At 49.7% G+C, this 8,887-nt stretch overlaps 1 pseudogene; it reads right to left on the bottom strand.

The window, feature by feature from the left end:
• Positions 1–2,686: 2,686 nt before the first annotated feature.
• LOC129032864 (POU domain, class 5, transcription factor 1-like) lies at positions 2,687–8,680 on the bottom strand (annotated as a pseudogene).
• Between the last annotated feature and the right edge of the window lie 207 nt (positions 8,681–8,887).

Genomic DNA, 8,887 nt, shown 5'->3' on the forward strand with positions numbered 1-8,887 from the left:
TTTTGGCACTAAATAACATTACATTGGATTTTCCACAAGAACTTATCCATTCACCTACTGAAAGACATCTTGGTTGCTTCCAAGTTTTGGCAATTATGAATAAATGAATACACATCCATGTGCAGGTTTTTGTGTGACACAAATTTTCAACTCCTTTGGGTGAATACCAAGGAGTACAATTGTATGAATTGTATGGTAAGGTTATGTTTAGTTTAGTATGAAACTGCCAAACTGTCTTCCAAAGTGGCTGTGCCATTTTGCATTCCCATCAACAATGAATGAGAGTTAATGTTGCTCCACATCCTCGTCAGCACTTGGGCCATTCTAATAGGTGTCCAGTGGTATCTCATTATTTTAATTTGCATTCCCCTGATGATAGACAATAGGAAGGATCTTTTCTTCTGCTTGATTTGCTGTCTGTAGACTTTCTTTGCTAAGGTGTCTCTTAAGGTCTTTAGCCCACCTTTTTTTTTTTTTTTTTTTTGAGACAAGGTCTCGCTCTGTCACCCAGGCTGGAGTGCAGGGGCACTCATTGCAACCTCCAGCTTCCAGGCTCACAAGATCCTCCCACCTCAGCCTCCCCAGTAGCTGGGACTACAGGTGCATGCCACCACACCCAGCTATATATACATTTTTTTTTTTTTTTTGAGACAAAGTCTTGCTCTGTCACCAAGGCTGGATGCAGTCTTGTGATCTAAGCTCACTGCAACCTCCGCCTCCCAGGTTCAAGTGATTCTCCTGCCTCAGGCTCCTGAGTAGCTGGGATTACAGACACATGCCACCACATCCAACTAATTTTTGTATTTTTAGTAGAGACGAGGTTTCACCATGTTTGCCAAGCTGGTCTCAAACTCCTGACCTCAAGTGATCCGCCCACCTTGGCCTCCCAAAGTGCTGGGATTACAGGCGTGAGCCACTGTACCCAGCTAATTTTTGTATTTTTTGTAGAGATGGGGTTTCACCATGTTGCCCAGGTTGGTCTCAAACTCCTAGGCTCAAGTGATCCTCCTGCCTCAGCCTCCCAAAATGCTGGGATTATAGGCATAAGCCACTATGCCTAGCTAGCTAACTTTTGTTTTGAGACAGAATCTCACTATGTTGCCCAGGCTGGAGTGCAGTGGTGATTCATAGGCACTATCCCACTACTGATCAGCACAGGAGTTTTGACCTGCTCCATCTCTGACCTGGGCCTTTTCACCCTACCTAAGGCAGCCTAGTGGTCTCTGGCTTCTAAGAGGGCATCACTTTTTTTATTTTCATTTTTATTTATTTATTTATTTATTTTTTTTTTGAGACAGAGTCTAGCTCTTGTTGTCCAGGCTGCAGTGCAATGGCGTGATCTCGGCTCACCGCGACCTCTGCCTCCCGAGTTCAAGCAATTCTCCTGCCTCAGCCTCCTTAGTAGCTGGGCCTACAGGCTCGCACCATTATACTCAGCCAATATTTTGTATTTTTTGTAGAGATAGGGTTTCACCATGTTGGCCAGGCTGGTCTCAAACTCCTGGCCTCAGGTGATCCTCCCGCCTTGGCCTCCCAAAGTGCTGGGATTACAGGCATGAGCCACCGCGCTGGAGTGCAATGGCGCAATCTTGGCTCACTCAACCTCCACTTCCTGGGTTCAAGCGATTCTCCTGCCGCAGCCTCCTGAGTAGCTGGGACTACAGGCGCGGCACCACACCCAGCTAATTTTTGTATTTTTAGTAGAGATGGGGTTTCACCATATTGGCCAGAATGATCCCAATCTTTTGACCTCGTGATCTGCCCACCTCGGCCTCCCAAAGTGCTGGGATTACAGGCGTGAGCCACCACGCCCGGCCTTATTTTATTTATTTTTTACTGTGTCCCAGGTTTCTTTAAGAACAAAGTGATACATGATGTGGGGATTAAAATCAAAAGCATCATTGAACTTCACCTTCCCTCCAACCAGTTGTCCCAAAACCCCCTGCCCCCACCCTTTGTGTGCCCAATTCCTTCCTTAGTGAATGAAGAACTTAAGCCCAAAAGCCCTGGCACAAACTCCAGGTTCTCCTCCCCTAGCTTCTTCCCTTCCTCTGTCTCCCATTCCTAGAAGGGCAGGCACCTCAGTTTCAATTCATGGCAGGGCCAAGTGGCAACAGAGACGGGGTAAAGGCTTCCCCTCGCAGCATAGTGAAGTGGGGGCTCCCATAGCCTGGGGTATCAAAATGAGGCCCTGGGGCTGGAGGAAAGAACACTGGCCCCCCGAGAAGGGAGACCCAGCAGCCTGAAAATCCTCGTAGTGCTTAGTCACTGCTTCATCACTTACCCTTCTGGTGCCAGTTACAGAACCACACTGGGGCCACATCCTCTCCAGCCCAACCTGGAGATCTGCTGCAGTGTGGGTTTGTGGGAACACTGGCTGATGTGGCTGATCTGCTGGGCAATGTGGCTAATCTGCTGTAGCGTGGGTTTCAGGCACTGCAGGAACAAGTTCTCCAGCTTGCCTCTCACTCGGTTCTTGTTCTTTTTTTTTTTTTTTTTTTTGAGATGGAGTCTCGCTCTGTCGCCCAGGCTGGAGTGCAGTGGCGCGATCTCTGCTCATTGCAAGCTCCGCCTTCCAGGTTCAAGAGATTCTCCCGCCTCAGCCTCCTGAGTAGCTGGGACTACAAGCACCCGTGACCACGCCCGGCTAATTTTTTTTTTGTATTTTTAGTAGTGACAGGGTTTCACTTTGTCAGCCAGGATGGTCTCGATCTCCTGACCTCATGATCCTCCCTCCTTGGCCTCCCAAAGTGCTGGGATTACAGGTGTGAGCCACCGCGACTGGCCCCGGTTCTTATTCTTTCGGCCTGCCTGAGGGTCTCTGCTTTGCACATCTCCTGAAGATCTTCATTGTTGTCTGCTTCCACCACCCACTTCTGCAGCAAGGGAGGCAGCTTACACATGTTCTTGAAACTGAGCTGCAGAGCCTCAAAGCAGCTGATGGTCGTTTGGCTGAACACCTCCCAAATAGAACCCCCAGAGGCTGGGCGTGGTGGCTCACTCCTGTAATCCTAGCACTTTGGGAGGCCAAGGTGGGAAGTCAGAAGTTCAAGACCAGCCTGGCCTGTAACATGGAGAAACCACGTCTCTACTAAAATTACAAAAATTAGCTGGGCATAGTGGCGCATGCCTGTAATCCCAGCTACTTGGGAGGCTGAGGCATGAGAATCGCTTGAACCCGGGAGGCAGAGTGAAATGCCTACCCTTGTTTTTACTCTAACTCCTTACTTTGAATTTTGTCCTGCTTGTCTCTTTAATCACCTAGCCTTGCTTCTCCTGTAAATAAGACTGTCTCTAGCTGGGAAAGCCGGACAAACTCTAATTGACCCCTTAATTTACAAGACACTAAGGGCTCCTTACCCAACCCCCTTCCGCAAGGAGTTAACCTGTGTAAGCAGATCCTCAGCACTTCAAGGGAGCCCAATTAACTGATAAGGTACTAGCATCAACAATGTATGAAGTTCCCAGGATTTTTCTCAAAGAGATAACAACATAAAGCCTTGGGTTCATGTCCGGCATACCCCCTATATCTAATTATAATGAAACATTTAAAGCCTTGCACCTGGTACCGTTGCTCTTCTTGTAACCATTTGTCTTTTAAATTGTTTATCTTTGTAACCATTTGTTTTTTTGATTCTTGCATGTTTTTACTTCTGTAGAATTATTGCATTTGAGTTCCCCTCCCCTTCCTAAACCTAGGTATAAAAGTTAATCAACCCCCTTCCTCAGGGCCAAGACAATTTTGAGCGTTAGCCGTCTCTTTGGCCGCTGGCTTAATAAAGGACTCTTAATTCGTCTCAAAGTGTGGCGTTCTCTCTAACACCCCTGGGCACAATAAGAGGTTGCGGTGAGCGAAGACCACGCCACTGCACTCCAGCCTGGGCGACAGAGAGAGACCCTGTCCCAAAAATACATAAATAAATAAATAAACATTGAAAAAAAAGAGCCCCCAGGGTGAGCCCCACATGGGCCTGGATATATCCCAGGTTGATCCTCTTCTGCTTCAGGAGCTTGGCAAATTACTGAGCTTTGATGTCCTGGGACTCGTTGAGGTTTTGCTCCAGCTTCTCCTTCTCCAGCTTCATGGCACCAGCTGGGGCAGTGTGAGGCTCCAGGGAGGCCCCTCACAGTTGCTCTCCACCCCGGCTCCTGCCTCGCCCTCAGGCTGAGAGGTCTTCAAGCCACCTTGGGGCACTACCCCACTCCAACCGGAGACCCACAGTATGCCATCTGCCCATAGAACTCATGCAGTGGGGGGCACGGGAGAAACCCCCACACCTCAGAGCCTGGCCCAACACCCGGCCCGATTCCTGCCTTGGAAGCTTAGCCAGGTCCAGCTCCCGCCCCGCTGGCCCATTACCTCCACCACCTGGAAGAGGCAAGAAGGTGAAATCCAAAGCCAGGTGTCTCACCATGGGGAAGGAAGGCTCCCCAAGCCAGGGATCTGGTGAAATGAGGCAAAAAGTTTTTAAATTTTAAAAAAAGTTGTTTTAGAAATGGGGTCTTGCTATGTTGCCCAGGCTGGAGTGCAGGGGCTATTCACAGGCATGATCATGGCTCATTACAGCCTGGAACTCCTGGGCTCAAGCGATCCTCCAGCCTCAGCCTTCTGAGTAGCTGGGACTACAGGCATGTGCCACTGTGACCTGTTAAGGCTTTTGAAATTTTAAAAAGAGTCTGCATTCCTGACAACACACCAATGCCCCATACAAGACTCAGATGTGCCTGCCCTTACTGCCACTTATTGCTTGAGACAGATTAACCCTTGTCTGTTTAAGCCACTATAGAAGGCTACATTGTTATTTGCAATGTAATTTGCATTGTTATTTGCACTATGGAAGGCTACATTGTTATTTGCAGCCAAACACAGTCATAATTATAATTATATGTGATAAATCTTGGAACTTATTCCACAACAGTACTACTTTATTTTGTGGGAGGGGCTGCATAGAATTCCTGTTACACAAATGTGTCTTTTTTTTTGAGATGTGGTGTCACTCTGTCACCCAGGTTGGAGTGCAGTAGTGCGATCTCCACTCACTGCAACCTCCGCCTCTGCAGCTCAAGTGATCCTCCTGCCTCAGCCTCCTGAGTAGCTGGGACTACAGGTGCCTGCCACCACGCCCAGCTAATTTTTGTATTTTTTGTAGAGACAGCGTTTCACCATGTTGCTCAGGCTTGATGTGTCATTTTTCAAAAATCAAGCCAGTTCCCCATTTATGAACAATTAGTTTGCTTCCATGCTTTTGCCATTCAAACAACCCTAAACTGTACCTCTTTCTACATTTGTCTGTGCACATGGGGGAATACATATGTAAGATAGTTTCCTTGGCCCTGAAGTGCTTAATCAAAGGATTGGTACAAAAGATTAATGTTACGTTAACAGATATGCCAGCTTGCCTCTTCATGGAGTTGTAAAAATGTACACTCCCACTTGTAGGTATCACAGCCCGCTTTCCCCAGCCTTGCAAACACAGTGTCCCATCACAAGTCATTCTGAATGCTAGTATAGGACACCAAATCTCTCTTTCCTCCTAACAACCTGGCTAGGCAGCCAGGACAGGGATTCCTATTTACTACACTCTGGTTTTATAGGTAAGTAAACAGGTTCCCAAGGATAAGGAACCTACTTTTCCCAACCTCAGCCTGAATTTCTGGGATTAATATCTTCTAAGAATAGATATGAATGTGTAGTGTTGTAGCAGCAGCAGTAGTATTTAATAGTAGTAGTAGTAGTGTAGTACCATCATCCCCATTCTCCATTCCTCAAGCTGGAAGCCATTCTTTTCTTCACTTCTGGTGGAGATGGGGACAAAAGCTTTGTTTCTTTTTTTTTTTTTTTTGAAACGGAGTCTCGCTCCGCCACCCACGTTGGAGTACAGTGGCGGGATCTCGGCTCACTGCAACCTCCACCTCCCAGGTTCAAGCAATTCTCCTGCCTCAGCCTCCGAATTAGCTGGGATTACAGGTGTGCACCACCACACCCGGTTAATTTTTGTTTTGTTTTGTTTTTTGAGACAGAGTCTGGCTCTGTCGCCCAGGCTGGAGTGGAGTAGCACGATCTCAGCTCACTGCAACCTCCACCCCCCTAGTTCAAGCGATTCTCCTGCCTCAGCCTCCTGAGTAACTGGGATTACAGGCATGTGCCACTAAGCACAGCTAATTTTTTTTTTTTAGATGGAGTTTTACTCTTGTTGCCCAGGCTGGAGTGCAATGGCGCAATCTCAGCTCACTGAAACCTCCACCTGCCGGGTTCAAGTGATTCTCCTGACTCAGCCTCCTGAGTAGCTGAGATTACAGGCATGTAACACCATGGCCGGCTAATTTTGTATTTTAAGTAGAGATGGGGTTTCTCCATGTTGGCCAGGCTGGTCTCAAACTCCTGATCTCAGGTGATCCGCCCGCCTCAGCCTCCCAAAGTGTTGGGATTACAGGCGTGAGCCACTGCTCCCGACCCTTTTTTTTTTTTTGTATTTTTAGTAGAGATGGGGCTTCACCATGTTGGCCAGGCTGGCCTAGAACTTCTGACCTCAATTGATTTGCCCATCTTGCCCTCCCAAAGTGCTGGGATTACAGGTGTGAGCCACTGCACCTGGCCAAGAGCTTTGTTTCTATCCTTTCTAGTCCATTCCCTCATAATTTCTGAGCCCCAATCCTTCCCTTCTTCCCACCCTCTTCTGTTTTCCTACTAGGCCTGCCTTTGCGAAGTCCCACTGTAGATCATAAGGAGGCTGCAAGAACTGATGAGTGGTCCATTTCCTTGCAACCTCTAGAAGCCGGAATATACTTCAGGCAGGGCCTTGTTACCAGACACAATGTGTAGCAGTTAAGGCCAGAGCCTTCCACTCCACACTACCCAGGAATTGCTACGGCTGTTCTGTGACCTCTGCCAAGTTACTTCTGCTTTCTTCACTGTCCTTATTTGTCAAATGGGAATGCTAGTACTAATCACTTCACAGAGTTGTAGTAAAAACTGCAGGCCGGTGCAGTGGCTCACATCTGTAATCCCAGCACTAAGGGAGGCAGAGGTGCGAGGATAGCTTGAGGCCAGGAGTTGGAGACCAGCCTGGCTAATACAGAGAGAACCCCATCTACACACATGCGCCTGTGACTGTAAAGACTACGTGACTGTTGCTACTACATTATTATTATTATTAACAGAGGACACTACGAATCCAGCATTGTAATCTGAATACTCATTTTAATCCTTCCAACGATCCTCCAGATCGTTGTCTCATTTCACGAAAGACGAGGGGCCTCTAATCCCATCCCTACCAGGGTTTGGCAAAGTGGGCAAGTGAGAGGCTCAACGGTGAGCTTCAGTTCCTCCTCTGTAAATGGTAGCAATGACACTGTCACAAAGAGGACCAAGTGAGACCACAGGAGGCCCGTGTGTGTGTGTGTATGTGTGAGAGAGACAGAGAGCGAGAGAGACGAAGTTTCATTCTTGTTGCCCAGGCTGGGGTGCAATGGCGCGATCTCAGCTCACCGCAACCTCCACCTCCTGGGTTCAAGCGATTCTTCTGCCTCAGCCTCCTGAGTAGCTGGGATTACAGGCACGCACCATCATGCCCGGCTAATTTTGTATTTTTAGTAGAGATGGGTGAGTTCTCCATGTTGGTGAAGCTGGTCTCGAACTCCCGACCTCAGATGATCCGCCTGCCTTGGCCTCCCAAAGTACTGGGATTACAGGTGTAAGCCACCGAGGCTGGGATTTTTTTTTTTTTTTTTTTTTTTTTTGGGACGGAGCGTCCCTCTGTTGCACAGGCTGGAGTGAAGTGGCACGATCTCGGCTCACTGCAACCTCTGCCTCCTGGGTTCAAGCAATTCTCCTGCCTCAGGCTTCCAAGTAGCTGGGACTACAGACGCCGCCACGCTGGCTAATTTTCGTATTTTTAGTAGAGACGGGGTTTCGCCATGTTGGCCAGGCTGGTCTCGAACCCCTGACCTTGTGATCCGCCCGCCTCAGCCTCCCAAAGTGCTGGGATTACAGGCGTGAGACACCCCGCCGACCGGCCGTTCTTAAACGCACGACTACTTTCCCAGCTTTCCAGCACCATATCCAGCGGCCCCACCCAGCCACGCCCCCACGCCAGGCCATGACCCCCATATGGCTCACTGCGCGAGCTCACACCCAGTCCCAGGAAGCGAGCCCCATCTCGCCCCAGCTCTTCATTCACAGCCGCCGAGCGGTCCCGGAAGCCGAATGCCCGATAGGTCAAAGACAGCGCCGCTACTCCGGCACTGCCGCCAGATGGCGCGGAGTCGCAGTGTTGGCCTGCGCCTTCCTTGTCACGTCAGCCGAACGGCTACGGCAATGGAGGATTTTGCCGTATGAGACGACAGGATGATTGCTTCCCCTGAAGCTTCACCAAACACGGAGAGGCTTTCCTGTCCCTGGGAGACGCGGTGATGTGACGCAGCGGTTGCAGCGAAGGTTTCTCCTAAAAGGTGGCCGCTGCGGAGTTGCTAGGTGTCTCCCGGCCGGGGCGGCGGCCGCAGAACAAGATGGCGGGCCGCCCCGGGCTCCCACACGCCGGGCTGCCGGAGGCGGCGGCGGCCCCGAGGGTCCCCGCCCCTTGCTGGCCCTGTCCCCGCGTGCGGGGCTGCGACCCGCCTTTGTGTGCGGGTGGAAGTGCGGGCCGCCTTGGGGCCGAGTTGCAACTTCGCGACACTCCATTGGAGTGCGATGAGACGATGAAATGTTACCTCCTAACACTTCGGGAGGTGGGCAGCGTGGGAATTCCTAGTAACCTCAACCGCAAAACCAGGAACTGGTGAAATAAATCAGAGGCCATCTTTCAGAGGAATGGCCAGCCACCGTTAAAAAGAGCAAAGCTGCAGTTTATGTACTAATGTGGAACCAGCTCTGAGATAAGTGAAAGAA

The sequence above is a fragment of the Pongo pygmaeus genome, chromosome 2 (assembly GCF_028885625.2).
Source record: "Pongo pygmaeus isolate AG05252 chromosome 2, NHGRI_mPonPyg2-v2.0_pri, whole genome shotgun sequence".
Lineage (NCBI taxonomy): Eukaryota > Metazoa > Chordata > Mammalia > Primates > Hominidae > Pongo > Pongo pygmaeus.